General features: G+C 40.2%; 12 non-coding genes across 12 annotated transcripts; all 12 read left to right on the forward strand.

The window, feature by feature from the left end:
* The first annotated feature begins 328 nt into the window (after positions 1-328).
* LOC124551501 lies at positions 329-468 on the forward strand. The gene has a single exon (XR_006967867.1). It is a non-coding gene; the product is annotated as a U4 spliceosomal RNA (small nuclear RNA).
* A 2,319-nt stretch (positions 469-2,787) lies between these two features.
* On the forward strand, positions 2,788-2,927 carry LOC124551502. The gene has a single exon (XR_006967868.1). It is a non-coding gene; the product is annotated as a U4 spliceosomal RNA (small nuclear RNA).
* Positions 2,928-5,243: 2,316 nt separating this feature from the next.
* Positions 5,244-5,383, forward strand: LOC124551482. The gene has a single exon (XR_006967850.1). It is a non-coding gene; the product is annotated as a U4 spliceosomal RNA (small nuclear RNA).
* A 2,318-nt stretch (positions 5,384-7,701) lies between these two features.
* LOC124551483 lies at positions 7,702-7,841 on the forward strand. Its single transcript, XR_006967851.1, has one exon. It is a non-coding gene; the product is annotated as a U4 spliceosomal RNA (small nuclear RNA).
* A 2,318-nt stretch (positions 7,842-10,159) lies between these two features.
* LOC124551504 lies at positions 10,160-10,299 on the forward strand. The gene has a single exon (XR_006967869.1). It is a non-coding gene; the product is annotated as a U4 spliceosomal RNA (small nuclear RNA).
* A 2,318-nt stretch (positions 10,300-12,617) lies between these two features.
* On the forward strand, positions 12,618-12,757 carry LOC124551484. Its single transcript, XR_006967852.1, has one exon. It is a non-coding gene; the product is annotated as a U4 spliceosomal RNA (small nuclear RNA).
* A 2,317-nt stretch (positions 12,758-15,074) lies between these two features.
* On the forward strand, positions 15,075-15,214 carry LOC124551485. The gene has a single exon (XR_006967853.1). It is a non-coding gene; the product is annotated as a U4 spliceosomal RNA (small nuclear RNA).
* A 2,319-nt stretch (positions 15,215-17,533) lies between these two features.
* Positions 17,534-17,673, forward strand: LOC124551486. The gene has a single exon (XR_006967854.1). It is a non-coding gene; the product is annotated as a U4 spliceosomal RNA (small nuclear RNA).
* A 2,319-nt stretch (positions 17,674-19,992) lies between these two features.
* LOC124551519 lies at positions 19,993-20,132 on the forward strand. The gene has a single exon (XR_006967883.1). It is a non-coding gene; the product is annotated as a U4 spliceosomal RNA (small nuclear RNA).
* Positions 20,133-22,449: 2,317 nt separating this feature from the next.
* Positions 22,450-22,589, forward strand: LOC124551487. Its single transcript, XR_006967855.1, has one exon. It is a non-coding gene; the product is annotated as a U4 spliceosomal RNA (small nuclear RNA).
* Positions 22,590-24,908: 2,319 nt separating this feature from the next.
* LOC124551488 lies at positions 24,909-25,048 on the forward strand. The gene has a single exon (XR_006967856.1). It is a non-coding gene; the product is annotated as a U4 spliceosomal RNA (small nuclear RNA).
* A 2,318-nt stretch (positions 25,049-27,366) lies between these two features.
* Positions 27,367-27,506, forward strand: LOC124551489. The gene has a single exon (XR_006967857.1). It is a non-coding gene; the product is annotated as a U4 spliceosomal RNA (small nuclear RNA).
* The last annotated feature ends 486 nt before the right edge of the window (positions 27,507-27,992 follow it).

Here is a 27,992-nt window from a genome sequence, read left to right on the forward strand (position 1 = left end):
TTGTGCTACTTTCGTCTGTGTGGGGCTAGGCGAGTGAGCAGTAGCGCGCCTGACGGTCAAGGGGAGAACTACTGTGCAGTTTTGAGCGTTTAAGATGGCGGTGAGTGGGCGTGTAAGCAACTATTAGACACAAGGAGCAAAGAACAGAAAGTCTGCCTCTAATAAAATGTATTTTACTGTTTTTTTTTCTGTATATTTCTGTATTTGTTTCCCCCAATGGAACTTGAGTAGTGTAAGGTAATACTGATAGGTATCAATGACGCAAGTACTTGTAGGTGTTTGGAACAAACGTCAGGTATAAATAGCAGTGCCAGGCGCTACGTAGTCAATCTTTGCGCAGTGGCTATATCGTAACCAATGAAGTATAACTGAGGTGCGATTATTGCTAGTTGAAAACTTTTACCAATACCCCGCCAGAGAGACGTGAAATACCGTCTCTGTGGCAATTTTTGGCAACCCCTGAGGGGGTGTAAGTGTCATAGAAACAATGCTTCAAGCTGTGTTTATCTGTGTACTCATTCTGCACTTGTGGAAGTGTTTAGCTGATGGTTGTTGGGGACCATGTACACAGACTAGGCTGTGTTCACTGATGAATTGTGTACATGTCTTAGGGAGCTGGTGAGAAACATTCTCCTCAGTGTAAGATGTTGTGCAACTGCTATGTGTGAAAAAAGATGCCAATGTGGACAATTGAAATGTGGTTCTGTCTAGTGGCAATTCTTGCTCCATAACATACTTGTGGTACACACATGCAGTGATTACTGATAAATGTAGGATTTGACAAAACTTCTGTCAGAATTTAGTGGAGGAGACTAGGGCAGTACAGTGAAAGTTGGTGAGTGTGTGGGAGGCAAGTGTTGTACTTAATTCATTTTCACAGCACTGCCAGTGTTATAATTTGTGTTTGTGTCCTGATGATTAGATGCATGTTTGATCCTTTTTGGACGCTGCTGTGTGTACACCTTGATAATTAGAACTTATGACCATGGAACTGCTGTTGATAAAATTGGGCAATGAGTCTGTTGACTTGAGATGATTGATGTGTTAGGCTGCACAGTGCCTAGTAAGGGCACTCACATTGAGGACAGTGTCCTATCTGGTGTGTGTTACATGAAGCAGGAAGAACTGTAATGTTGTGCAAGGCTTTGCCTCATTTTGAGAATACATACATGTGCTGTAGTGTGCAGAGCAGAGGGATTGAAAGAAAGGTAAGAGCTAGTAGCTATTTGGATGGTAGCTAATGCAGTCCCTGATGTTGAGGTTTTGTTGAACCTTTATGTAGCTTACATGTTTCATCTAAAGGCTGCTGGTGGAAAATCTCCTTCATGCAGTGATAACAGTGATTGTGCAGTAGAATTTGGTGGGCTGCAGCCATGGCATTTCCATTTTGAACAGTGTGATTAATGCATTTCTTGGTGTATTCCTTGAACTGTGGATTTACTGTGCAAATGTGACACATAATACATTGTGATAGTTTAAATGGGATGGTGAGCTTAATGATGGTCCAGTGTGCTATGAGAATGTATTGCATGTGGAATACTGAAGAGAGGGAACCAGTGCTTGTGGGGTAAATTTTGTGACTGTATCTGTGAATATAAATCATAGAATGCAATGTAAAACACAGTGGTAGAGCAAGTGTAGGTGAGAATTGTAGCAGGTGCATATTTTTTTTTTTTTTTTTTTTTTTTTTGAGAGCAGAAATAGTTGGCTTGTCATGGCTCATTCTTTCTGTCTCTCTTCATTTGAGAATATGACTCTTCCTATATGCAAAGTGAGCAAAATTTGCTGCCTACTATAGCACAAATGGACCCATAGAAAATGTCTTATTGTTTGGATCTGTTATGAATGGTTGGCACTCGAGATACTATTTAGCACACATTCAGATATTTTCATTTTTGTCAGGCAATATATTAGCTGGGGCCAATGAGACAGCAGGCAGGTTTGGATACTGTTAGCTTTCTATGATTCTTCTTGGACAAGAACATAAACAACAGTAGAGGAGTCCAACATATATATTTTTGGGCAGGTTGTTTGGCGCAATGTGGAATAAGCGTGTATCTTGTATATTTAAGACTGCAGCACGTGTTCCCAGCGCTATGAAGCAATTTACTGATTGATTTCTAGTTGTACTTTCCTGCAAGGTAAACTCATTTCAACAACTTAAAACAGCTACATGAGAGGATTTGTAAATCTCATTTCATTGTGTTTCCAGGGTGCCTAATCTGTTACACAAATATTTCACCCATCGACATTAATCAATTTCACGGCATGATTCGAGTAAAACTAGCATTTTACTGCTCAGTACGTCAAACAGCTTTTGCTGAGAAGTGTATGGTTTGTTAAGTCAATGTAAATGCAGTTGGCAGTTTTCTTGGTGTCTAGTACTAACCAGCGGTCACAAAATAACAAAATCTAACGAAGAGTCTTAATGGGTGTGCCGGTATTTGCTAAATGAGGTTGTGCTACTTTCGTCTGTGTGGGGCTAGGCGAGTGAGCAGTAGCGCGCCTGACGGTCAAGGGGAGAACTACTGTGCAGTTTTGAGCGTTTAAGATGGCGGTGAGTGGGCGTGTAAGCAACTATTAGACACAAGGAGCAAAGAACAGAAAGTCTGCCTCTAATAAAATGTATTTTACTGTTTTTTTTTTTCTGTATATTTCTGTATTTGTTTCCCCCAATGGAACTTGAGTAGTGTAAGGTAATACTGATAGGTATCAATGACGCAAGTACTTGTAGGTGTTTGGAACAAACGTCAGGTATAAATAGCAGTGCCAGGCGCTAGGTAGTTAATCTTTGCGCAGTGGCTATATCGTAACCAATGAAGTATAACTGAGGTGCGATTATTGCTAGTTGAAAACTTTTACCAATACCCCGCCAGAGAGACGTGAAATACCGTCTCTGTGGCAATTTTTGGCAACCCCTGAGGGGGTGTAAGTGTCATAGAAACAATGCTTCAAGCTGTGTTTATCTGTGTACTCATTCTGCACTTGTGGAAGTGTTTAGCTGATGGTTGTTGGGGACCATGTACACAGACTAGGCTGTGTTCACTGATGAATTGTGTACATGTCTTAGGGAGCTGGTGAGAAACATTCTCCTCAGTGTAAGTTGTTGTGCAACTGCTATGTGTGAAAAAAGATGCCAATGTGGACAATTGAAATGTGGTTCTGTCTAGTGGCAATTCTTGCTCCATAACATACTTGTGGTACACACATGCAGTGATTACTGATAAATGTAGGATTTGACAAAACTTCTGTCAGAATTTAGTGGAGGAGACTAGGGCAGTACAGTGAAAGTTGGTGAGTGTGTGGGAGGCAAGTGTTGTACTTAATTCATTTTCACAGCACTGCCAGTGTTATAATTTGTGTTTGTGTCCTGATGATTAGATGCATGTTTGATCCTTTTTGGACGCTGCTGTGTGTACACCTTGATAATTAGAACTTATGACCATGGAACTGCTGTTGATAATATTGGGCAATGAGTCTGTTGACTTGAGATGATTGATGTGTTAGGCTGCACAGTGCCTAGTAAGGGCACTCACATTGAGGACAGTGTCCTATCTGGTGTGTGTTACATGAAGCAGGAAGAACTGTAATGTTGTGCAAGGCTTTGCCTCATTTTGAGAATACATACATGTGCTGTAGTGTGCAGAGCAGAGGGATTGAAAGAAAGGTAAGAGCTAGTAGCTATTTGGATGGTAGCTAATGCAGTCCCTGATGTTGAGGTTTTGTTGAACCTTTATGTAGCTTACATGTTTCATCTAAAGGCTGCTGGTGGAAAATCTCCTTCATGCAGTGATAACAGTGATTGTGCAGTAGAATTTGGTGGGCTGCAGCCATGGCATTTCCATTTTGAACAGTGTGATTAATGCATTTCTTGGTGTATTCCTTGAACTGTGGATTTACTGTGCAAATGTGACACATAATACATTGTGATAGTTTAAATGGGATGGTGAGCTTAATGATGGTCCAGTGTGCTATGAGAATGTATTGCATGTGGAATACTGAAGAGAGGGAACCAGTGCTTGTGGGGTAAATTTTGTGACTGTATCTGTGAATATAAATCATAGAATGCAATGTAAAACACAGTGGTAGAGCAAGTGTAGGTGAGAATTGTAGCAGGTGCATATTTTTTTTTTTTTTTTTTTTTTTTGAGAGCAGAAATAGTTGGCTTGTCATGGCTCATTCTTTCTGTCTCTCTTCATTTGAGAATATGACTCTTCCTATATGCAAAGTGAGCAAAATTTGCTGCCTACTATAGCACAAATGGACCCATAGAAAATGTCTTATTGTTTGGATCTGTTATGAATGGTTGGCACTCGAGATACTATTTAGCACACATTCAGATATTTTCATTTTTGTCAGGCAATATATTAGCTGGGGCCAATGAGACAGCAGGCAGGTTTGGATACTGTTAGCTTTCTATGATTCTTCTTGGACAAGAACATAAACAACAGTAGAGGAGTCCAACATATATATTTTTGGGCAGGTTGTTTGGCGCAATGTGGAATAAGCGTGTATCTTGTATATTTAAGACTGCAGCACGCGTTCCCAGCGCTATGAAGCAATTTACTGATTGATTTCTAGTTGTACTTTCCTGCAAGGTAAACTCATTTCAACAACTTAAAACAGCTACATGAGAGGATTTGTAAATCTCATTTCATTGTGTTTCCAGGGTGCCTAATCTGTTACACAAATATTTCACCCATCGACATTAATCAATTTCACGGCATGATTCGAGTAAAACTAGCATTTTACTGCTCAGTACGTCAAACAGCTTTTGCTGAGAAGTGTATGGTTTGTTAAGTCAATGTAAATGCAGTTGGCAGTTTTCTTGGTGTCTAGTACTAACCAGCGGTCACAAAATAACAAAATCTAACGAAGAGTCTTAATGGGTGTGCCGGTATTTGCTAAATGAGGTTGTGCTACTTTCGTCTGTGTGGAGCTAGGCGAGTGAGCAGTAGCGCGCCTGACGGTCAAGGGGAGAACTACTGTGCAGTTTTGAGCGTTTAAGATGGCGGTGAGTGGGCGTGTAAGCAACTATTAGACACAAGGAGCAAAGAACAGAAAGTCTGCCTCTAATAAAATGTATTTTACTGTTTTTTTTTTCTGTATATTTCTGTATTTGTTTCCCCCAATGGAACTTGAGTAGTGTAAGGTAATACTGATAGGTATCAATGACGCAAGTACTTGTAGGTGTTTGGAACAAACGTCAGGTATAAATAGCAGTGCCAGGCGCTAGGTAGTTAATCTTTGCGCAGTGGCAATATCGTAACCAATGAAGTATAACTGAGGTGCGATTATTGCTAGTTGAAAACTTTTACCAATACCCCGCCAGAGAGACGTGAAATACCGTCTCTGTGGCAATTTTTGGCAACCCCTGAGGGGGTGTAAGTGTCATAGAAACAATGCTTCAAGCTGTGTTTATCTGTGTACTCATTCTGCACTTGTGGAAGTGTTTAGCTGATGGTTGTTGGGGACCATGTACACAGACTAGGCTGTGTTCACTGATGAATTGTGTACATGTCTTAGGGAGCTGGTGAGAAACATTCTCCTCAGTGTAAGTTGTTGTGCAACTGCTATGTGTGAAAAAAGATGCCAATGTGGACAATTGAAATGTGGTTCTGTCTAGTGGCAATTCTTGCTCCATAACATACTTGTGGTACACACATGCAGTGATTACTGATAAATGTAGGATTTGACAAAACTTCTGTCAGAATTTAGTGGAGGAGACTAGGGCAGTACAGTGAAAGTTGGTGAGTGTGTGGGAGGCAAGTGTTGTACTTAATTCATTTTCACAGCACTGCCAGTGTTATAATTTGTGTTTGTGTCCTGATGATTAGATGCATGTTTGATCCTTTTTGGACGCTGCTGTGTGTACACCTTGATAATTAGAACTTATGACCATGGAACTGCTGTTGATAATATTGGGCAATGAGTCTGTTGACTTGAGATGATTGATGTGTTAGGCTGCACAGTGCCTAGTAAGGGCACTCACATTGAGGACAGTGTCCTATCTGGTGTGTGTTACATGAAGCAGGAAGAACTGTAATGTTGTGCAAGGCTTTGCCTCATTTTGAGAATACATACATGTGCTGTAGTGTGCAGAGCAGAGGGATTGAAAGAAAGGTAAGAGCTAGTAGCTATTTGGATGGTAGCTAATGCAGTCCCTGATGTTGAGGTTTTGTTGAACCTTTATGTAGCTTACATGTTTCATCTAAAGGCTGCTGGTGGAAAATCTCCTTCATGCAGTGATAACAGTGATTGTGCAGTAGAATTTGGTGGGCTGCAGCCATGGCATTTCCATTTTGAACAGTGTGATTAATGCATTTCTTGGTGTATTCCTTGAACTGTGGATTTACTGTGCAAATGTGACACATAATACATTGTGATAGTTTAAATGGGATGGTGAGCTTAATGATGGTCCAGTGTGCTATGAGAATGTATTGCATGTGGAATACTGAAGAGAGGGAACCAGTGCTTGTGGGGTAAATTTTGTGACTGTATCTGTGAATATAAATCATAGAATGCAATGTAAAACACAGTGGTAGAGCAAGTGTAGGTGAGAATTGTAGCAGGTGCATATTTTTTTTTTTTTTTTTTTTTTTTTTGAGAGCAGAAATAGTTGGCTTGTCATGGCTCATTCTTTCTGTCTCTCTTCATTTGAGAATATGACTCTTCCTATATGCAAAGTGAGCAAAATTTGCTGCCTACTATAGCACAAATGGACCCATAGAAAATGTCTTATTGTTTGGATCTGTTATGAATGGTTGGCACTCGAGATACTATTTAGCACACATTCAGATATTTTCATTTTTGTCAGGCAATATATTAGCTGGGGCCAATGAGACAGCAGGCAGGTTTGGATACTGTTAGCTTTCTATGATTCTTCTTGGACAAGAACATAAACAACAGTAGAGGAGTCCAACATATATATTTTTGGGCAGGTTGTTTGGCGCAATGTGGAATAAGCGTGTATCTTGTATATTTAAGACTGCAGCACGTGTTCCCAGCGCTATGAAGCAATTTACTGATTGATTTCTAGTTGTACTTTCCTGCAAGGTAAACTCATTTCAACAACTTAAAACAGCTACATGAGAGGATTTGTAAATCTCATTTCATTGTGTTTCCAGGGTGCCTAATCTGTTACACAAATATTTCACCCATCGACATTAATCAATTTCACGGCATGATTCGAGTAAAACTAGCATTTTACTGCTCAGTACGTCAAACAGCTTTTGCTGAGAAGTGTATGGTTTGTTAAGTCAATGTAAATGCAGTTGGCAGTTTTCTTGGTGTCTAGTACTAACCAGCGGTCACAAAATAACAAAATCTAACGAAGAGTCTTAATGGGTGTGCCGGTATTTGCTAAATGAGGTTGTGCTACTTTCGTCTGTGTGGAGCTAGGCGAGTGAGCAGTAGCGCGCCTGACGGTCAAGGGGAGAACTACTGTGCAGTTTTGAGCGTTTAAGATGGCGGTGAGTGGGCGTGTAAGCAACTATTAGACACAAGGAGCAAAGAACAGAAAGTCTGCCTCTAATAAAATGTATTTTACTGTTTTTTTTTTCTGTATATTTCTGTATTTGTTTCCCCCAATGGAACTTGAGTAGTGTAAGGTAATACTGATAGGTATCAATGACGCAAGTACTTGTAGGTGTTTGGAACAAACGTCAGGTATAAATAGCAGTGCCAGGCGCTAGGTAGTTAATCTTTGCGCAGTGGCAATATCGTAACCAATGAAGTATAACTGAGGTGCGATTATTGCTAGTTGAAAACTTTTACCAATACCCCGCCAGAGAGACGTGAAATACCGTCTCTGTGGCAATTTTTGGCAACCCCTGAGGGGGTGTAAGTGTCATAGAAACAATGCTTCAAGCTGTGTTTATCTGTGTACTCATTCTGCACTTGTGGAAGTGTTTAGCTGATGGTTGTTGGGGACCATGTACACAGACTAGGCTGTGTTCACTGATGAATTGTGTACATGTCTTAGGGAGCTGGTGAGAAACATTCTCCTCAGTGTAAGTTGTTGTGCAACTGCTATGTGTGAAAAAAGATGCCAATGTGGACAATTGAAATGTGGTTCTGTCTAGTGGCAATTCTTGCTCCATAACATACTTGTGGTACACACATGCAGTGATTACTGATAAATGTAGGATTTGACAAAACTTCTGTCAGAATTTAGTGGAGGAGACTAGGGCAGTACAGTGAAAGTTGGTGAGTGTGTGGGAGGCAAGTGTTGTACTTAATTCATTTTCACAGCACTGCCAGTGTTATAATTTGTGTTTGTGTCCTGATGATTAGATGCATGTTTGATCCTTTTTGGACGCTGCTGTGTGTACACCTTGATAATTAGAACTTATGACCATGGAACTGCTGTTGATAATATTGGGCAATGAGTCTGTTGACTTGAGATGATTGATGTGTTAGGCTGCACAGTGCCTAGTAAGGGCACTCACATTGAGGACAGTGTCCTATCTGGTGTGTGTTACATGAAGCAGGAAGAACTGTAATGTTGTGCAAGGCTTTGCCTCATTTTGAGAATACATACATGTGCTGTAGTGTGCAGAGCAGAGGGATTGAAAGAAAGGTAAGAGCTAGTAGCTATTTGGATGGTAGCTAATGCAGTCCCTGATGTTGAGGTTTTGTTGAACCTTTATGTAGCTTACATGTTTCATCTAAAGGCTGCTGGTGGAAAATCTCCTTCATGCAGTGATAACAGTGATTGTGCAGTAGAATTTGGTGGGCTGCAGCCATGGCATTTCCATTTTGAACAGTGTGATTAATGCATTTCTTGGTGTATTCCTTGAACTGTGGATTTACTGTGCAAATGTGACACATAATACATTGTGATAGTTTAAATGGGATGGTGAGCTTAATGATGGTCCAGTGTGCTATGAGAATGTATTGCATGTGGAATACTGAAGAGAGGGAACCAGTGCTTGTGGGGTAAATTTTGTGACTGTATCTGTGAATATAAATCATAGAATGCAATGTAAAACACAGTGGTAGAGCAAGTGTAGGTGAGAATTGTAGCAGGTGCATATTTTTTTTTTTTTTTTTTTTTTTTTTGAGAGCAGAAATAGTTGGCTTGTCATGGCTCATTCTTTCTGTCTCTCTTCATTTGAGAATATGACTCTTCCTATATGCAAAGTGAGCAAAATTTGCTGCCTACTATAGCACAAATGGACCCATAGAAAATGTCTTATTGTTTGGATCTGTTATGAATGGTTGGCACTCGAGATACTATTTAGCACACATTCAGATATTTTCATTTTTGTCAGGCAATATATTAGCTGGGGCCAATGAGACAGCAGGCAGGTTTGGATACTGTTAGCTTTCTATGATTCTTCTTGGACAAGAACATAAACAACAGTAGAGGAGTCCAACATATATATTTTTGGGCAGGTTGTTTGGCGCAATGTGGAATAAGCGTGTATCTTGTATATTTAAGACTGCAGCACGTGTTCCCAGCGCTATGAAGCAATTTACTGATTGATTTCTAGTTGTACTTTCCTGCAAGGTAAACTCATTTCAACAACTTAAAACAGCTACATGAGAGGATTTGTAAATCTCATTTCATTGTGTTTCCAGGGTGCCTAATCTGTTACACAAATATTTCACCCATCGACATTAATCAATTTCACGGCATGATTCGAGTAAAACTAGCATTTTACTGCTCAGTACGTCAAACAGCTTTTGCTGAGAAGTGTATGGTTTGTTAAGTCAATGTAAATGCAGTTGGCAGTTTTCTTGGTGTCTAGTACTAACCAGCGGTCACAAAATAACAAAATCTAACGAAGAGTCTTAATGGGTGTGCCGGTATTTGCTAAATGAGGTTGTGCTACTTTCGTCTGTGTGGAGCTAGGCGAGTGAGCAGTAGCGCGCCTGACGGTCAAGGGGAGAACTACTGTGCAGTTTTGAGCGTTTAAGATGGCGGTGAGTGGGCGTGTAAGCAACTATTAGACACAAGGAGCAAAGAACAGAAAGTCTGCCTCTAATAAAATGTATTTTACTGTTTTTTTTTTCTGTATATTTCTGTATTTGTTTCCCCCAATGGAACTTGAGTAGTGTAAGGTAATACTGATAGGTATCAATGACGCAAGTACTTGTAGGTGTTTGGAACAAACGTCAGGTATAAATAGCAGTGCCAGGCGCTAGGTAGTTAATCTTTGCGCAGTGGCTATATCGTAACCAATGAAGTATAACTGAGGTGCGATTATTGCTAGTTGAAAACTTTTACCAATACCCCGCCAGAGAGACGTGAAATACCGTCTCTGTGGCAATTTTTGGCAACCCCTGAGGGGGTGTAAGTGTCATAGAAACAATGCTTCAAGCTGTGTTTATCTGTGTACTCATTCTGCACTTGTGGAAGTGTTTAGCTGATGGTTGTTGGGGACCATGTACACAGACTAGGCTGTGTTCACTGATGAATTGTGTACATGTCTTAGGGAGCTGGTGAGAAACATTCTCCTCAGTGTAAGTTGTTGTGCAACTGCTATGTGTGAAAAAAGATGCCAATGTGGACAATTGAAATGTGGTTCTGTCTAGTGGCAATTCTTGCTCCATAACATACTTGTGGTACACACATGCAGTGATTACTGATAAATGTAGGATTTGACAAAACTTCTGTCAGAATTTAGTGGAGGAGACTAGGGCAGTACAGTGAAAGTTGGTGAGTGTGTGGGAGGCAAGTGTTGTACTTAATTCATTTTCACAGCACTGCCAGTGTTATAATTTGTGTTTGTGTCCTGATGATTAGATGCATGTTTGATCCTTTTTGGACGCTGCTGTGTGTACACCTTGATAATTAGAACTTATGACCATGGAACTGCTGTTGATAATATTGGGCAATGAGTCTGTTGACTTGAGATGATTGATGTGTTAGGCTGCACAGTGCCTAGTAAGGGCACTCACATTGAGGACAGTGTCCTATCTGGTGTGTGTTACATGAAGCAGGAAGAACTGTAATGTTGTGCAAGGCTTTGCCTCATTTTGAGAATACATACATGTGCTGTAGTGTGCAGAGCAGAGGGATTGAAAGAAAGGTAAGAGCTAGTAGCTATTTGGATGGTAGCTAATGCAGTCCCTGATGTTGAGGTTTTGTTGAACCTTTATGTAGCTTACATGTTTCATCTAAAGGCTGCTGGTGGAAAATCTCCTTCATGCAGTGATAACAGTGATTGTGCAGTAGAATTTGGTGGGCTGCAGCCATGGCATTTCCATTTTGAACAGTGTGATTAATGCATTTCTTGGTGTATTCCTTGAACTGTGGATTTACTGTGCAAATGTGACACATAATACATTGTGATAGTTTAAATGGGATGGTGAGCTTAATGATGGTCCAGTGTGCTATGAGAATGTATTGCATGTGGAATACTGAAGAGAGGGAACCAGTGCTTGTGGGGTAAATTTTGTGACTGTATCTGTGAATATAAATCATAGAATGCAATGTAAAACACAGTGGTAGAGCAAGTGTAGGTGAGAATTGTAGCAGGTGCATATTTTTTTTTTTTTTTTTTTTTTTTTTGAGAGCAGAAATAGTTGGCTTGTCATGGCTCATTCTTTCTGTCTCTCTTCATTTGAGAATATGACTCTTCCTATATGCAAAGTGAGCAAAATTTGCTGCCTACTATAGCACAAATGGACCCATAGAAAATGTCTTATTGTTTGGATCTGTTATGAATGGTTGGCACTCGAGATACTATTTAGCACACATTCAGATATTTTCATTTTTGTCAGGCAATATATTAGCTGGGGCCAATGAGACAGCAGGCAGGTTTGGATACTGTTAGCTTTCTATGATTCTTCTTGGACAAGAACATAAACAACAGTAGAGGAGTCCAACATATATATTTTTGGGCAGGTTGTTTGGCGCAATGTGGAATAAGCGTGTATCTTGTATATTTAAGACTGCAGCACGTGTTCCCAGCGCTATGAAGCAATTTACTGATTGATTTCTAGTTGTACTTTCCTGCAAGGTAAACTCATTTCAACAACTTAAAACAGCTACATGAGAGGATTTGTAAATCTCATTTCATTGTGTTTCCAGGGTGCCTAATCTGTTACACAAATATTTCACCCATCGACATTAATCAATTTCACGGCATGATTCGAGTAAAACTAGCATTTTACTGCTCAGTACGTCAAACAGCTTTTGCTGAGAAGTGTATGGTTTGTTAAGTCAATGTAAATGCAGTTGGCAGTTTTCTTGGTGTCTAGTACTAACCAGCGGTCACAAAATAACAAAATCTAACGAAGAGTCTTAATGGGTGTGCCGGTATTTGCTAAATGAGGTTGTGCTACTTTCGTCTGTGTGGAGCTAGGCGAGTGAGCAGTAGCGCGCCTGACGGTCAAGGGGAGAACTACTGTGCAGTTTTGAGCGTTTAAGATGGCGGTGAGTGGGCGTGTAAGCAACTATTAGACACAAGGAGCAAAGAACAGAAAGTCTGCCTCTAATAAAATGTATTTTACTGTTTTTTTTTTCTGTATATTTCTGTATTTGTTTCCCCCAATGGAACTTGAGTAGTGTAAGGTAATACTGATAGGTATCAATGACGCAAGTACTTGTAGGTGTTTGGAACAAACGTCAGGTATAAATAGCAGTGCCAGGCGCTAGGTAGTTAATCTTTGCGCAGTGGCAATATCGTAACCAATGAAGTATAACTGAGGTGCGATTATTGCTAGTTGAAAACTTTTACCAATACCCCGCCAGAGAGACGTGAAATACCGTCTCTGTGGCAATTTTTGGCAACCCCTGAGGGGGTGTAAGTGTCATAGAAACAATGCTTCAAGCTGTGTTTATCTGTGTACTCATTCTGCACTTGTGGAAGTGTTTAGCTGATGGTTGTTGGGGACCATGTACACAGACTAGGCTGTGTTCACTGATGAATTGTGTACATGTCTTAGGGAGCTGGTGAGAAACATTCTCCTCAGTGTAAGTTGTTGTGCAACTGCTATGTGTGAAAAAAGATGCCAATGTGGACAATTGAAATGTGGTTCTGTCTAGTGGCAATTCTTGCTCCATAACATACTTGTGGTACACACATGCAGTGATTACTGATAAATGTAGGATTTGACAAAACTTCTGTCAGAATTTAGTGGAGGAGACTAGGGCAGTACAGTGAAAGTTGGTGAGTGTGTGGGAGGCAAGTGTTGTACTTAATTCATTTTCACAGCACTGCCAGTGTTATAATTTGTGTTTGTGTCCTGATGATTAGATGCATGTTTGATCCTTTTTGGACGCTGCTGTGTGTACACCTTGATAATTAGAACTTATGACCATGGAACTGCTGTTGATAATATTGGGCAATGAGTCTGTTGACTTGAGATGATTGATGTGTTAGGCTGCACAGTGCCTAGTAAGGGCACTCACATTGAGGACAGTGTCCTATCTGGTGTGTGTTACATGAAGCAGGAAGAACTGTAATGTTGTGCAAGGCTTTGCCTCATTTTGAGAATACATACATGTGCTGTAGTGTGCAGAGCAGAGGGATTGAAAGAAAGGTAAGAGCTAGTAGCTATTTGGATGGTAGCTAATGCAGTCCCTGATGTTGAGGTTTTGTTGAACCTTTATGTAGCTTACATGTTTCATCTAAAGGCTGCTGGTGGAAAATCTCCTTCATGCAGTGATAACAGTGATTGTGCAGTAGAATTTGGTGGGCTGCAGCCATGGCATTTCCATTTTGAACAGTGTGATTAATGCATTTCTTGGTGTATTCCTTGAACTGTGGATTTACTGTGCAAATGTGACACATAATACATTGTGATAGTTTAAATGGGATGGTGAGCTTAATGATGGTCCAGTGTGCTATGAGAATGTATTGCATGTGGAATACTGAAGAGAGGGAACCAGTGCTTGTGGGGTAAATTTTGTGACTGTATCTGTGAATATAAATCATAGAATGCAATGTAAAACACAGTGGTAGAGCAAGTGTAGGTGAGAATTGTAGCAGGTGCATATTTTTTTTTTTTTTTTTTTTTTTTTGAGAGCAGAAATAGTTGGCTTGTCATGGCTCATTCTTTCTGTCTCTCTTCATTTGAGAATATGACTCTTCCTATATGCAAAGTGAGCAAAATTTGCTGCCTACTATAGCACAAATGGACCCATAGAAAATGTCTTATTGTTTGGATCTGTTATGAATGGTTGGCACTCGAGATACTATTTAGCACACATTCAGATATTTTCATTTTTGTCAGGCAATATATTAGCTGGGGCCAATGAGACAGCAGGCAGGTTTGGATACTGTTAGCTTTCTATGATTCTTCTTGGACAAGAACATAAACAACAGTAGAGGAGTCCAACATATATATTTTTGGGCAGGTTGTTTGGCGCAATGTGGAATAAGCGTGTATCTTGTATATTTAAGACTGCAGCACGTGTTCCCAGCGCTATGAAGCAATTTACTGATTGATTTCTAGTTGTACTTTCCTGCAAGGTAAACTCATTTCAACAACTTAAAACAGCTACATGAGAGGATTTGTAAATCTCATTTCATTGTGTTTCCAGGGTGCCTAATCTGTTACACAAATATTTCACCCATCGACATTAATCAATTTCACGGCATGATTCGAGTAAAACTAGCATTTTACTGCTCAGTACGTCAAACAGCTTTTGCTGAGAAGTGTATGGTTTGTTAAGTCAATGTAAATGCAGTTGGCAGTTTTCTTGGTGTCTAGTACTAACCAGCGGTCACAAAATAACAAAATCTAACGAAGAGTCTTAATGGGTGTGCCGGTATTTGCTAAATGAGGTTGTGCTACTTTCGTCTGTGTGGAGCTAGGCGAGTGAGCAGTAGCGCGCCTGACGGTCAAGGGGAGAACTACTGTGCAGTTTTGAGCGTTTAAGATGGCGGTGAGTGGGCGTGTAAGCAACTATTAGACACAAGGAGCAAAGAACAGAAAGTCTGCCTCTAATAAAATGTATTTTACTGTTTTTTTTTTCTGTATATTTCTGTATTTGTTTCCCCCAATGGAACTTGAGTAGTGTAAGGTAATACTGATAGGTATCAATGACGCAAGTACTTGTAGGTGTTTGGAACAAACGTCAGGTATAAATAGCAGTGCCAGGCGCTAGGTAGTTAATCTTTGCGCAGTGGCAATATCGTAACCAATGAAGTATAACTGAGGTGCGATTATTGCTAGTTGAAAACTTTTACCAATACCCCGCCAGAGAGACGTGAAATACCGTCTCTGTGGCAATTTTTGGCAACCCCTGAGGGGGTGTAAGTGTCATAGAAACAATGCTTCAAGCTGTGTTTATCTGTGTACTCATTCTGCACTTGTGGAAGTGTTTAGCTGATGGTTGTTGGGGACCATGTACACAGACTAGGCTGTGTTCACTGATGAATTGTGTACATGTCTTAGGGAGCTGGTGAGAAACATTCTCCTCAGTGTAAGTTGTTGTGCAACTGCTATGTGTGAAAAAAGATGCCAATGTGGACAATTGAAATGTGGTTCTGTCTAGTGGCAATTCTTGCTCCATAACATACTTGTGGTACACACATGCAGTGATTACTGATAAATGTAGGATTTGACAAAACTTCTGTCAGAATTTAGTGGAGGAGACTAGGGCAGTACAGTGAAAGTTGGTGAGTGTGTGGGAGGCAAGTGTTGTACTTAATTCATTTTCACAGCACTGCCAGTGTTATAATTTGTGTTTGTGTCCTGATGATTAGATGCATGTTTGATCCTTTTTGGACGCTGCTGTGTGTACACCTTGATAATTAGAACTTATGACCATGGAACTGCTGTTGATAATATTGGGCAATGAGTCTGTTGACTTGAGATGATTGATGTGTTAGGCTGCACAGTGCCTAGTAAGGGCACTCACATTGAGGACAGTGTCCTATCTGGTGTGTGTTACATGAAGCAGGAAGAACTGTAATGTTGTGCAAGGCTTTGCCTCATTTTGAGAATACATACATGTGCTGTAGTGTGCAGAGCAGAGGGATTGAAAGAAAGGTAAGAGCTAGTAGCTATTTGGATGGTAGCTAATGCAGTCCCTGATGTTGAGGTTTTGTTGAACCTTTATGTAGCTTACATGTTTCATCTAAAGGCTGCTGGTGGAAAATCTCCTTCATGCAGTGATAACAGTGATTGTGCAGTAGAATTTGGTGGGCTGCAGCCATGGCATTTCCATTTTGAACAGTGTGATTAATGCATTTCTTGGTGTATTCCTTGAACTGTGGATTTACTGTGCAAATGTGACACATAATACATTGTGATAGTTTAAATGGGATGGTGAGCTTAATGATGGTCCAGTGTGCTATGAGAATGTATTGCATGTGGAATACTGAAGAGAGGGAACCAGTGCTTGTGGGGTAAATTTTGTGACTGTATCTGTGAATATAAATCATAGAATGCAATGTAAAACACAGTGGTAGAGCAAGTGTAGGTGAGAATTGTAGCAGGTGCATATTTTTTTTTTTTTTTTTTTTTTTTTTTGAGAGCAGAAATAGTTGGCTTGTCATGGCTCATTCTTTCTGTCTCTCTTCATTTGAGAATATGACTCTTCCTATATGCAAAGTGAGCAAAATTTGCTGCCTACTATAGCACAAATGGACCCATAGAAAATGTCTTATTGTTTGGATCTGTTATGAATGGTTGGCACTCGAGATACTATTTAGCACACATTCAGATATTTTCATTTTTGTCAGGCAATATATTAGCTGGGGCCAATGAGACAGCAGGCAGGTTTGGATACTGTTAGCTTTCTATGATTCTTCTTGGACAAGAACATAAACAACAGTAGAGGAGTCCAACATATATATTTTTGGGCAGGTTGTTTGGCGCAATGTGGAATAAGCGTGTATCTTGTATATTTAAGACTGCAGCACGTGTTCCCAGCGCTATGAAGCAATTTACTGATTGATTTCTAGTTGTACTTTCCTGCAAGGTAAACTCATTTCAACAACTTAAAACAGCTACATGAGAGGATTTGTAAATCTCATTTCATTGTGTTTCCAGGGTGCCTAATCTGTTACACAAATATTTCACCCATCGACATTAATCAATTTCACGGCATGATTCGAGTAAAACTAGCATTTTACTGCTCAGTACGTCAAACAGCTTTTGCTGAGAAGTGTATGGTTTGTTAAGTCAATGTAAATGCAGTTGGCAGTTTTCTTGGTGTCTAGTACTAACCAGCGGTCACAAAATAACAAAATCTAACGAAGAGTCTTAATGGGTGTGCCGGTATTTGCTAAATGAGGTTGTGCTACTTTCGTCTGTGTGGAGCTAGGCGAGTGAGCAGTAGCGCGCCTGACGGTCAAGGGGAGAACTACTGTGCAGTTTTGAGCGTTTAAGATGGCGGTGAGTGGGCGTGTAAGCAACTATTAGACACAAGGAGCAAAGAACAGAAAGTCTGCCTCTAATAAAATGTATTTTACTGTTTTTTTTTTCTGTATATTTCTGTATTTGTTTCCCCCAATGGAACTTGAGTAGTGTAAGGTAATACTGATAGGTATCAATGACGCAAGTACTTGTAGGTGTTTGGAACAAACGTCAGGTATAAATAGCAGTGCCAGGCGCTAGGTAGTTAATCTTTGCGCAGTGGCAATATCGTAACCAATGAAGTATAACTGAGGTGCGATTATTGCTAGTTGAAAACTTTTACCAATACCCCGCCAGAGAGACGTGAAATACCGTCTCTGTGGCAATTTTTGGCAACCCCTGAGGGGGTGTAAGTGTCATAGAAACAATGCTTCAAGCTGTGTTTATCTGTGTACTCATTCTGCACTTGTGGAAGTGTTTAGCTGATGGTTGTTGGGGACCATGTACACAGACTAGGCTGTGTTCACTGATGAATTGTGTACATGTCTTAGGGAGCTGGTGAGAAACATTCTCCTCAGTGTAAGTTGTTGTGCAACTGCTATGTGTGAAAAAAGATGCCAATGTGGACAATTGAAATGTGGTTCTGTCTAGTGGCAATTCTTGCTCCATAACATACTTGTGGTACACACATGCAGTGATTACTGATAAATGTAGGATTTGACAAAACTTCTGTCAGAATTTAGTGGAGGAGACTAGGGCAGTACAGTGAAAGTTGGTGAGTGTGTGGGAGGCAAGTGTTGTACTTAATTCATTTTCACAGCACTGCCAGTGTTATAATTTGTGTTTGTGTCCTGATGATTAGATGCATGTTTGATCCTTTTTGGACGCTGCTGTGTGTACACCTTGATAATTAGAACTTATGACCATGGAACTGCTGTTGATAATATTGGGCAATGAGTCTGTTGACTTGAGATGATTGATGTGTTAGGCTGCACAGTGCCTAGTAAGGGCACTCACATTGAGGACAGTGTCCTATCTGGTGTGTGTTACATGAAGCAGGAAGAACTGTAATGTTGTGCAAGGCTTTGCCTCATTTTGAGAATACATACATGTGCTGTAGTGTGCAGAGCAGAGGGATTGAAAGAAAGGTAAGAGCTAGTAGCTATTTGGATGGTAGCTAATGCAGTCCCTGATGTTGAGGTTTTGTTGAACCTTTATGTAGCTTACATGTTTCATCTAAAGGCTGCTGGTGGAAAATCTCCTTCATGCAGTGATAACAGTGATTGTGCAGTAGAATTTGGTGGGCTGCAGCCATGGCATTTCCATTTTGAACAGTGTGATTAATGCATTTCTTGGTGTATTCCTTGAACTGTGGATTTACTGTGCAAATGTGACACATAATACATTGTGATAGTTTAAATGGGATGGTGAGCTTAATGATGGTCCAGTGTGCTATGAGAATGTATTGCATGTGGAATACTGAAGAGAGGGAACCAGTGCTTGTGGGGTAAATTTTGTGACTGTATCTGTGAATATAAATCATAGAATGCAATGTAAAACACAGTGGTAGAGCAAGTGTAGGTGAGAATTGTAGCAGGTGCATATTTTTTTTTTTTTTTTTTTTTTTTTTTGAGAGCAGAAATAGTTGGCTTGTCATGGCTCATTCTTTCTGTCTCTCTTCATTTGAGAATATGACTCTTCCTATATGCAAAGTGAGCAAAATTTGCTGCCTACTATAGCACAAATGGACCCATAGAAAATGTCTTATTGTTTGGATCTGTTATGAATGGTTGGCACTCGAGATACTATTTAGCACACATTCAGATATTTTCATTTTTGTCAGGCAATATATTAGCTGGGGCCAATGAGACAGCAGGCAGGTTTGGATACTGTTAGCTTTCTATGATTCTTCTTGGACAAGAACATAAACAACAGTAGAGGAGTCCAACATATATATTTTTGGGCAGGTTGTTTGGCGCAATGTGGAATAAGCGTGTATCTTGTATATTTAAGACTGCAGCACGTGTTCCCAGCGCTATGAAGCAATTTACTGATTGATTTCTAGTTGTACTTTCCTGCAAGGTAAACTCATTTCAACAACTTAAAACAGCTACATGAGAGGATTTGTAAATCTCATTTCATTGTGTTTCCAGGGTGCCTAATCTGTTACACAAATATTTCACCCATCGACATTAATCAATTTCACGGCATGATTCGAGTAAAACTAGCATTTTACTGCTCAGTACGTCAAACAGCTTTTGCTGAGAAGTGTATGGTTTGTTAAGTCAATGTAAATGCAGTTGGCAGTTTTCTTGGTGTCTAGTACTAACCAGCGGTCACAAAATAACAAAATCTAACGAAGAGTCTTAATGGGTGTGCCGGTATTTGCTAAATGAGGTTGTGCTACTTTCGTCTGTGTGGAGCTAGGCGAGTGAGCAGTAGCGCGCCTGACGGTCAAGGGGAGAACTACTGTGCAGTTTTGAGCGTTTAAGATGGCGGTGAGTGGGCGTGTAAGCAACTATTAGACACAAGGAGCAAAGAACAGAAAGTCTGCCTCTAATAAAATGTATTTTACTGTTTTTTTTTTCTGTATATTTCTGTATTTGTTTCCCCCAATGGAACTTGAGTAGTGTAAGGTAATACTGATAGGTATCAATGACGCAAGTACTTGTAGGTGTTTGGAACAAACGTCAGGTATAAATAGCAGTGCCAGGCGCTAGGTAGTTAATCTTTGCGCAGTGGCAATATCGTAACGAATGAAGTATAACTGAGGTGCGATTATTGCTAGTTGAAAACTTTTACCAATACCCCGCCAGAGAGACGTGAAATACCGTCTCTGTGGCAATTTTTGGCAACCCCTGAGGGGGTGTAAGTGTCATAGAAACAATGCTTCAAGCTGTGTTTATCTGTGTACTCATTCTGCACTTGTGGAAGTGTTTAGCTGATGGTTGTTGGGGACCATGTACACAGACTAGGCTGTGTTCACTGATGAATTGTGTACATGTCTTAGGGAGCTGGTGAGAAACATTCTCCTCAGTGTAAGTTGTTGTGCAACTGCTATGTGTGAAAAAAGATGCCAATGTGGACAATTGAAATGTGGTTCTGTCTAGTGGCAATTCTTGCTCCATAACATACTTGTGGTACACACATGCAGTGATTACTGATAAATGTAGGATTTGACAAAACTTCTGTCAGAATTTAGTGGAGGAGACTAGGGCAGTACAGTGAAAGTTGGTGAGTGTGTGGGAGGCAAGTGTTGTACTTAATTCATTTTCACAGCACTGCCAGTGTTATAATTTGTGTTTGTGTCCTGATGATTAGATGCATGTTTGATCCTTTTTGGACGCTGCTGTGTGTACACCTTGATAATTAGAACTTATGACCATGGAACTGCTGTTGATAATATTGGGCAATGAGTCTGTTGACTTGAGATGATTGATGTGTTAGGCTGCACAGTGCCTAGTAAGGGCACTCACATTGAGGACAGTGTCCTATCTGGTGTGTGTTACATGAAGCAGGAAGAACTGTAATGTTGTGCAAGGCTTTGCCTCATTTTGAGAATACATACATGTGCTGTAGTGTGCAGAGCAGAGGGATTGAAAGAAAGGTAAGAGCTAGTAGCTATTTGGATGGTAGCTAATGCAGTCCCTGATGTTGAGGTTTTGTTGAACCTTTATGTAGCTTACATGTTTCATCTAAAGGCTGCTGGTGGAAAATCTCCTTCATGCAGTGATAACAGTGATTGTGCAGTAGAATTTGGTGGGCTGCAGCCATGGCATTTCCATTTTGAACAGTGTGATTAATGCATTTCTTGGTGTATTCCTTGAACTGTGGATTTACTGTGCAAATGTGACACATAATACATTGTGATAGTTTAAATGGGATGGTGAGCTTAATGATGGTCCAGTGTGCTATGAGAATGTATTGCATGTGGAATACTGAAGAGAGGGAACCAGTGCTTGTGGGGTAAATTTTGTGACTGTATCTGTGAATATAAATCATAGAATGCAATGTAAAACACAGTGGTAGAGCAAGTGTAGGTGAGAATTGTAGCAGGTGCATATTTTTTTTTTTTTTTTTTTTTTTTTGAGAGCAGAAATAGTTGGCTTGTCATGGCTCATTCTTTCTGTCTCTCTTCATTTGAGAATATGACTCTTCCTATATGCAAAGTGAGCAAAATTTGCTGCCTACTATAGCACAAATGGACCCATAGAAAATGTCTTATTGTTTGGATCTGTTATGAATGGTTGGCACTCGAGATACTATTTAGCACACATTCAGATATTTTCATTTTTGTCAGGCAATATATTAGCTGGGGCCAATGAGACAGCAGGCAGGTTTGGATACTGTTAGCTTTCTATGATTCTTCTTGGACAAGAACATAAACAACAGTAGAGGAGTCCAACATATATATTTTTGGGCAGGTTGTTTGGCGCAATGTGGAATAAGCGTGTATCTTGTATATTTAAGACTGCAGCACGTGTTCCCAGCGCTATGAAGCAATTTACTGATTGATTTCTAGTTGTACTTTCCTGCAAGGTAAACTCATTTCAACAACTTAAAACAGCTACATGAGAGGATTTGTAAATCTCATTTCATTGTGTTTCCAGGGTGCCTAATCTGTTACACAAATATTTCACCCATCGACATTAATCAATTTCACGGCATGATTCGAGTAAAACTAGCATTTTACTGCTCAGTACGTCAAACAGCTTTTGCTGAGAAGTGTATGGTTTGTTAAGTCAATGTAAATGCAGTTGGCAGTTTTCTTGGTGTCTAGTACTAACCAGCGGTCACAAAATAACAAAATCTAACGAAGAGTCTTAATGGGTGTGCCGGTATTTGCTAAATGAGGTTGTGCTACTTTCGTCTGTGTGGAGCTAGGCGAGTGAGCAGTAGCGCGCCTGACGGTCAAGGGGAGAACTACTGTGCAGTTTTGAGCGTTTAAGATGGCGGTGAGTGGGCGTGTAAGCAACTATTAGACACAAGGAGCAAAGAACAGAAAGTCTGCCTCTAATAAAATGTATTTTACTGTTTTTTTTTTCTGTATATTTCTGTATTTGTTTCCCCCAATGGAACTTGAGTAGTGTAAGGTAATACTGATAGGTATCAATGACGCAAGTACTTGTAGGTGTTTGGAACAAACGTCAGGTATAAATAGCAGTGCCAGGCGCTAGGTAGTTAATCTTTGCGCAGTGGCAATATCGTAACCAATGAAGTATAACTGAGGTGCGATTATTGCTAGTTGAAAACTTTTACCAATACCCCGCCAGAGAGACGTGAAATACCGTCTCTGTGGCAATTTTTGGCAACCCCTGAGGGGGTGTAAGTGTCATAGAAACAATGCTTCAAGCTGTGTTTATCTGTGTACTCATTCTGCACTTGTGGAAGTGTTTAGCTGATGGTTGTTGGGGACCATGTACACAGACTAGGCTGTGTTCACTGATGAATTGTGTACATGTCTTAGGGAGCTGGTGAGAAACATTCTCCTCAGTGTAAGTTGTTGTGCAACTGCTATGTGTGAAAAAAGATGCCAATGTGGACAATTGAAATGTGGTTCTGTCTAGTGGCAATTCTTGCTCCATAACATACTTGTGGTACACACATGCAGTGATTACTGATAAATGTAGGATTTGACAAAACTTCTGTCAGAATTTAGTGGAGGAGACTAGGGCAGTACAGTGAAAGTTGGTGAGTGTGTGGGAGGCAAGTGTTGTACTTAATTCATTTTCACAGCACTGCCAGTGTTATAATTTGTGTTTGTGTCCTGATGATTAGATGCATGTTTGATCCTTTTTGGACGCTGCTGTGTGTACACCTTGATAATTAGAACTTATGACCATGGAACTGCTGTTGATAATATTGGGCAATGAGTCTGTTGACTTGAGATGATTGATGTGTTAGGCTGCACAGTGCCTAGTAAGGGCACTCACATTGAGGACAGTGTCCTATCTGGTGTGTGTTACATGAAGCAGGAAGAACTGTAATGTTGTGCAAGGCTTTGCCTCATTTTGAGAATACATACATGTGCTGTAGTGTGCAGAGCAGAGGGATTGAAAGAAAGGTAAGAGCTAGTAGCTATTTGGATGGTAGCTAATGCAGTCCCTGATGTTGAGGTTTTGTTGAACCTTTATGTAGCTTACATGTTTCATCTAAAGGCTGCTGGTGGAAAATCTCCTTCATGCAGTGATAACAGTGATTGTGCAGTAGAATTTGGTGGGCTGCAGCCATGGCATTTCCATTTTGAACAGTGTGATTAATGCATTTCTTGGTGTATTCCTTGAACTGTGGATTTACTGTGCAAATGTGACACATAATACATTGTGATAGTTTAAATGGGATGGTGAGCTTAATGATGGTCCAGTGTGCTATGAGAATGTATTGCATGTGGAATACTGAAGAGAGGGAACCAGTGCTTGTGGGGTAAATTTTGTGACTGTATCTGTGAATATAAATCATAGAATGCAATGTAAAACACAGTGGTAGAGCAAGTGTAGGTGAGAATTGTAGCAGGTGCATATTTTTTTTTTTTTTTTTTTTTTTTTTTGAGAGCAGAAATAGTTGGCTTGTCATGGCTCATTCTTTCTGTCTCTCTTCATTTGAGAATATGACTCTTCCTATATGCAAAGTGAGCAAAATTTGCTGCCTACTATAGCACAAATGGACCCATAGAAAATGTCTTATTGTTTGGATCTGTTATGAATGGTTGGCACTCGAGATACTATTTAGCACACATTCAGATATTTTCATTTTTGTCAGGCAATATATTAGCTGGGGCCAATGAGACAGCAGGCAGGTTTGGATACTGTTAGCTTTCTATGATTCTTCTTGGACAAGAACATAAACAACAGTAGAGGAGTCCAACATATATATTTTTGGGCAGGTTGTTTGGCGCAATGTGGAATAAGCGTGTATCTTGTATATTTAAGACTGCAGCACGTGTTCCCAGCGCTATGAAGCAATTTACTGATTGATTTCTAGTTGTACTTTCCTGCAAGGTAAACTCATTTCAACAACTTAAAACAGCTACATGAGAGGATTTGTAAATCTCATTTCATTGTGTTTCCAGGGTGCCTAATCTGTTACACAAATATTTCACCCATCGACATTAATCAATTTCACGGCATGATTCGAGTAAAACTAGCATTTTACTGCTCAGTACGTCAAACAGCTTTTGCTGAGAAGTGTATGGTTTGTTAAGTCAATGTAAATGCAGTTGGCAGTTTTCTTGGTGTCTAGTACTAACCAGCGGTCACAAAATAACAAAATCTAACGAAGAGTCTTAATGGGTGTGCCGGTATTTGCTAAATGAGGTTGTGCTACTTTCGTCTGTGTGGAGCTAGGCGAGTGAGCAGTAGCGCGCCTGACGGTCAAGGGGAGAACTACTGTGCAGTTTTGAGCGTTTAAGATGGCGGTGAGTGGGCGTGTAAGCAACTATTAGACACAAGGAGCAAAGAACAGAAAGTCTGCCTCTAATAAAATGTATTTTACTGTTTTTTTTTTCTGTATATTTCTGTATTTGTTTCCCCCAATGGAACTTGAGTAGTGTAAGGTAATACTGATAGGTATCAATGACGCAAGTACTTGTAGGTGTTTGGAACAAACGTCAGGTATAAATAGCAGTGCCAGGCGCTAGGTAGTTAATCTTTGCGCAGTGGCAATATCGTAACCAATGAAGTATAACTGAGGTGCGATTATTGCTAGTTGAAAACTTTTACCAATACCCCGCCAGAGAGACGTGAAATACCGTCTCTGTGGCAATTTTTGGCAACCCCTGAGGGGGTGTAAGTGTCATAGAAACAATGCTTCAAGCTGTGTTTATCTGTGTACTCATTCTGCACTTGTGGAAGTGTTTAGCTGATGGTTGTTGGGGACCATGTACACAGACTAGGCTGTGTTCACTGATGAATTGTGTACATGTCTTAGGGAGCTGGTGAGAAACATTCTCCTCAGTGTAAGTTGTTGTGCAACTGCTATGTGTGAAAAAAGATGCCAATGTGGACAATTGAAATGTGGTTCTGTCTAGTGGCAATTCTTGCTCCATAACATACTTGTGGTACACACATGCAGTGATTACTGATAAATGTAGGATTTGACAAAACTTCTGTCAGAATTTAGTGGAGGAGACTAGGGCAGTACAGTGAAAGTTGGTGAGTGTGTGGGAGGCAAGTGTTGTACTTAATTCATTTTCACAGCACTGCCAGTGTTATAATTTGTGTTTGTGTCCTGATGATTAGATGCATGTTTGATCCTTTTTGGACGCTGCTGTGTGTACACCTTGATAATTAGAACTTATGACCATGGAACTGCTGTTGATAATATTGGGCAATGAGTCTGTTGACTTGAGATGATTGATGTGTTAGGCTGCACAGTGCCTAGTAAGGGCACTCACATTGAGGACAGTGTCCTATCTGGTGTGTGTTACATGAAGCAGGAAGAACTGTAATGTTGTGCAAGGCTTTGCCTCATTTTGAGAATACATACATGTGCTGTAGTGTGCAGAGCAGAGGGATTGAAAGAAAGGTAAGAGCTAGTAGCTATTTGGATGGTAGCTAATGCAGTCCCTGATGTTGAGGTTTTGTTGAACCTTTATGTAGCTTACATGTTTCATCTAAAGGCTGCTGGTGGAAAATCTCCTTCATGCAGTGATAACAGTGATTGTGCAGTAGAATTTGGTGGGCTGCAGCCATGGCATTTCCATTTTGAACAGTGTGATTAATGCATTTCTTGGTGTATTCCTTGAACTGTGGATTTACTGTGCAAATGTGACACATAATACATTGTGATAGTTTAAATGGGATGGTGAGCTTAATGATGGTCCAGTGTGCTATGAGAATGTATTGCATGTGGAATACTGAAGAGAGGGAACCAGTGCTTGTGGGGTAAATTTTGTGACTGTATCTGTGAATATAAATCATAGAATGCAATGTAAAACACAGTGGTAGAGCAAGTGTAGGTGAGAATTGTAGCAGGTGCATATTTTTTTTTTTTTTTTTTTTTTTTTTGAGAGCAGAAATAGTTGGCTTGTCATGGCTCATTCTTTCTGTCTCTCTTCATTTGAGAATATGACTCTTCCTATATGCAAAGTGAGCAAAATTTGCTGCCTACTATAGCACAAATGGACCCATAGAAAATGTCTTATTGTTTGGATCTGTTATGAATGGTTGGCACTCGAGATACTATTTAGCACACATTCAGATATTTTCATTTTTGTCAGGCAATATATTAGCTGGGGCCAATGAGACAGCAGGCAGGTTTGGATACTGTTAGCTTTCTATGATTCTTCTTGGACAAGAACATAAACAACAGTAGAGGAGTCCAACATATATATTTTTGGGCAGGTTGTTTGGCGCAATGTGGAATAAGCGTGTATCTTGTATATTTAAGACTGCAGCACGTGTTCCCAGCGCTATGAAGCAATTTACTGATTGATTTCTAGTTGTACTTTCCTGCAAGGTAAACTCATTTCAACAACTTAAAACAGCTACATGAGAGGATTTGTAAATCTCATTTCATTGTGTTTCCAGGGTGCCTAATCTGTTACACAAATATTTCACCCATCGACATTAATCAATTTCACGGCATGATTCGAGTAAAACTAGCATTTTACTGCTCAGTACGTCAAACAGCTTTTGCTGAGAAGTGTATGGTTTGTTAAGTCAATGTAAATGCAGTTGGCAGTTTTCTTGGTGTCTAGTACTAACCAGCGGTCACAAAATAACAAAATCTAACGAAGAGTCTTAATGGGTGTGCCGGTATTTGCTAAATGAGGTTGTGCTACTTTCGTCTGTGTGGAGCTAGGCGAGTGAGCAGTAGCGCGCCTGACGGTCAAGGGGAGAACTACTGTGCAGTTTTGAGCGTTTAAGATGGCGGTGAGTGGGCGTGTAAGCAACTATTAGACACAAGGAGCAAAGAACAGAAAGTCTGCCTCTAATAAAATGTATTTTACTGTTTTTTTTTTCTGTATATTTCTGTATTTGTTTCCCCCAATGGAACTTGAGTAGTGTAAGGTAATACTGATAGGTATCAATGACGCAAGTACTTGTAGGTGTTTGGAACAAACGTCAGGTATAAATAGCAGTGCCAGGCGCTAGGTAGTTAATCTTTGCGCAGTGGCAATATCGTAACCAATGAAGTATAACTGAGGTGCGATTATTGCTAGTTGAAAACTTTTACCAATACCCCGCCAGAGAGACGTGAAATACCGTCTCTGTGGCAATTTTTGGCAACCCCTGAGGGGGTGTAAGTGTCATAGAAACAATGCTTCAAGCTGTGTTTATCTGTGTACTCATTCTGCACTTGTGGAAGTGTTTAGCTGATGGTTGTTGGGGACCATGTACACAGACTAGGCTGTGTTCACTGATGAATTGTGTACATGTCTTAGGGAGCTGGTGAGAAACATTCTCCTCAGTGTAAGTTGTTGTGCAACTGCTATGTGTGAAAAAAGATGCCAATGTGGACAATTGAAATGTGGTTCTGTCTAGTGGCAATTCTTGCTCCATAACATACTTGTGGTACACACATGCAGTGATTACTGATAAATGTAGGATTTGACAAAACTTCTGTCAGAATTTAGTGGAGGAGACTAGGGCAGTACAGTGAAAGTTGGTGAGTGTGTGGGAGGCAAGTGTTGTACTTAATTCATTTTCACAGCACTGCCAGTGTTATAATTTGTGTTTGTGTCCTGATGATTAGATGCATGTTTGATCCTTTTTGGACGCTGCTGT

Source organism: Schistocerca americana, chromosome 9 (genome assembly GCF_021461395.2).
Source record: "Schistocerca americana isolate TAMUIC-IGC-003095 chromosome 9, iqSchAmer2.1, whole genome shotgun sequence".
In the NCBI taxonomy this organism is placed as follows: domain Eukaryota; kingdom Metazoa; phylum Arthropoda; class Insecta; order Orthoptera; family Acrididae; genus Schistocerca; species Schistocerca americana.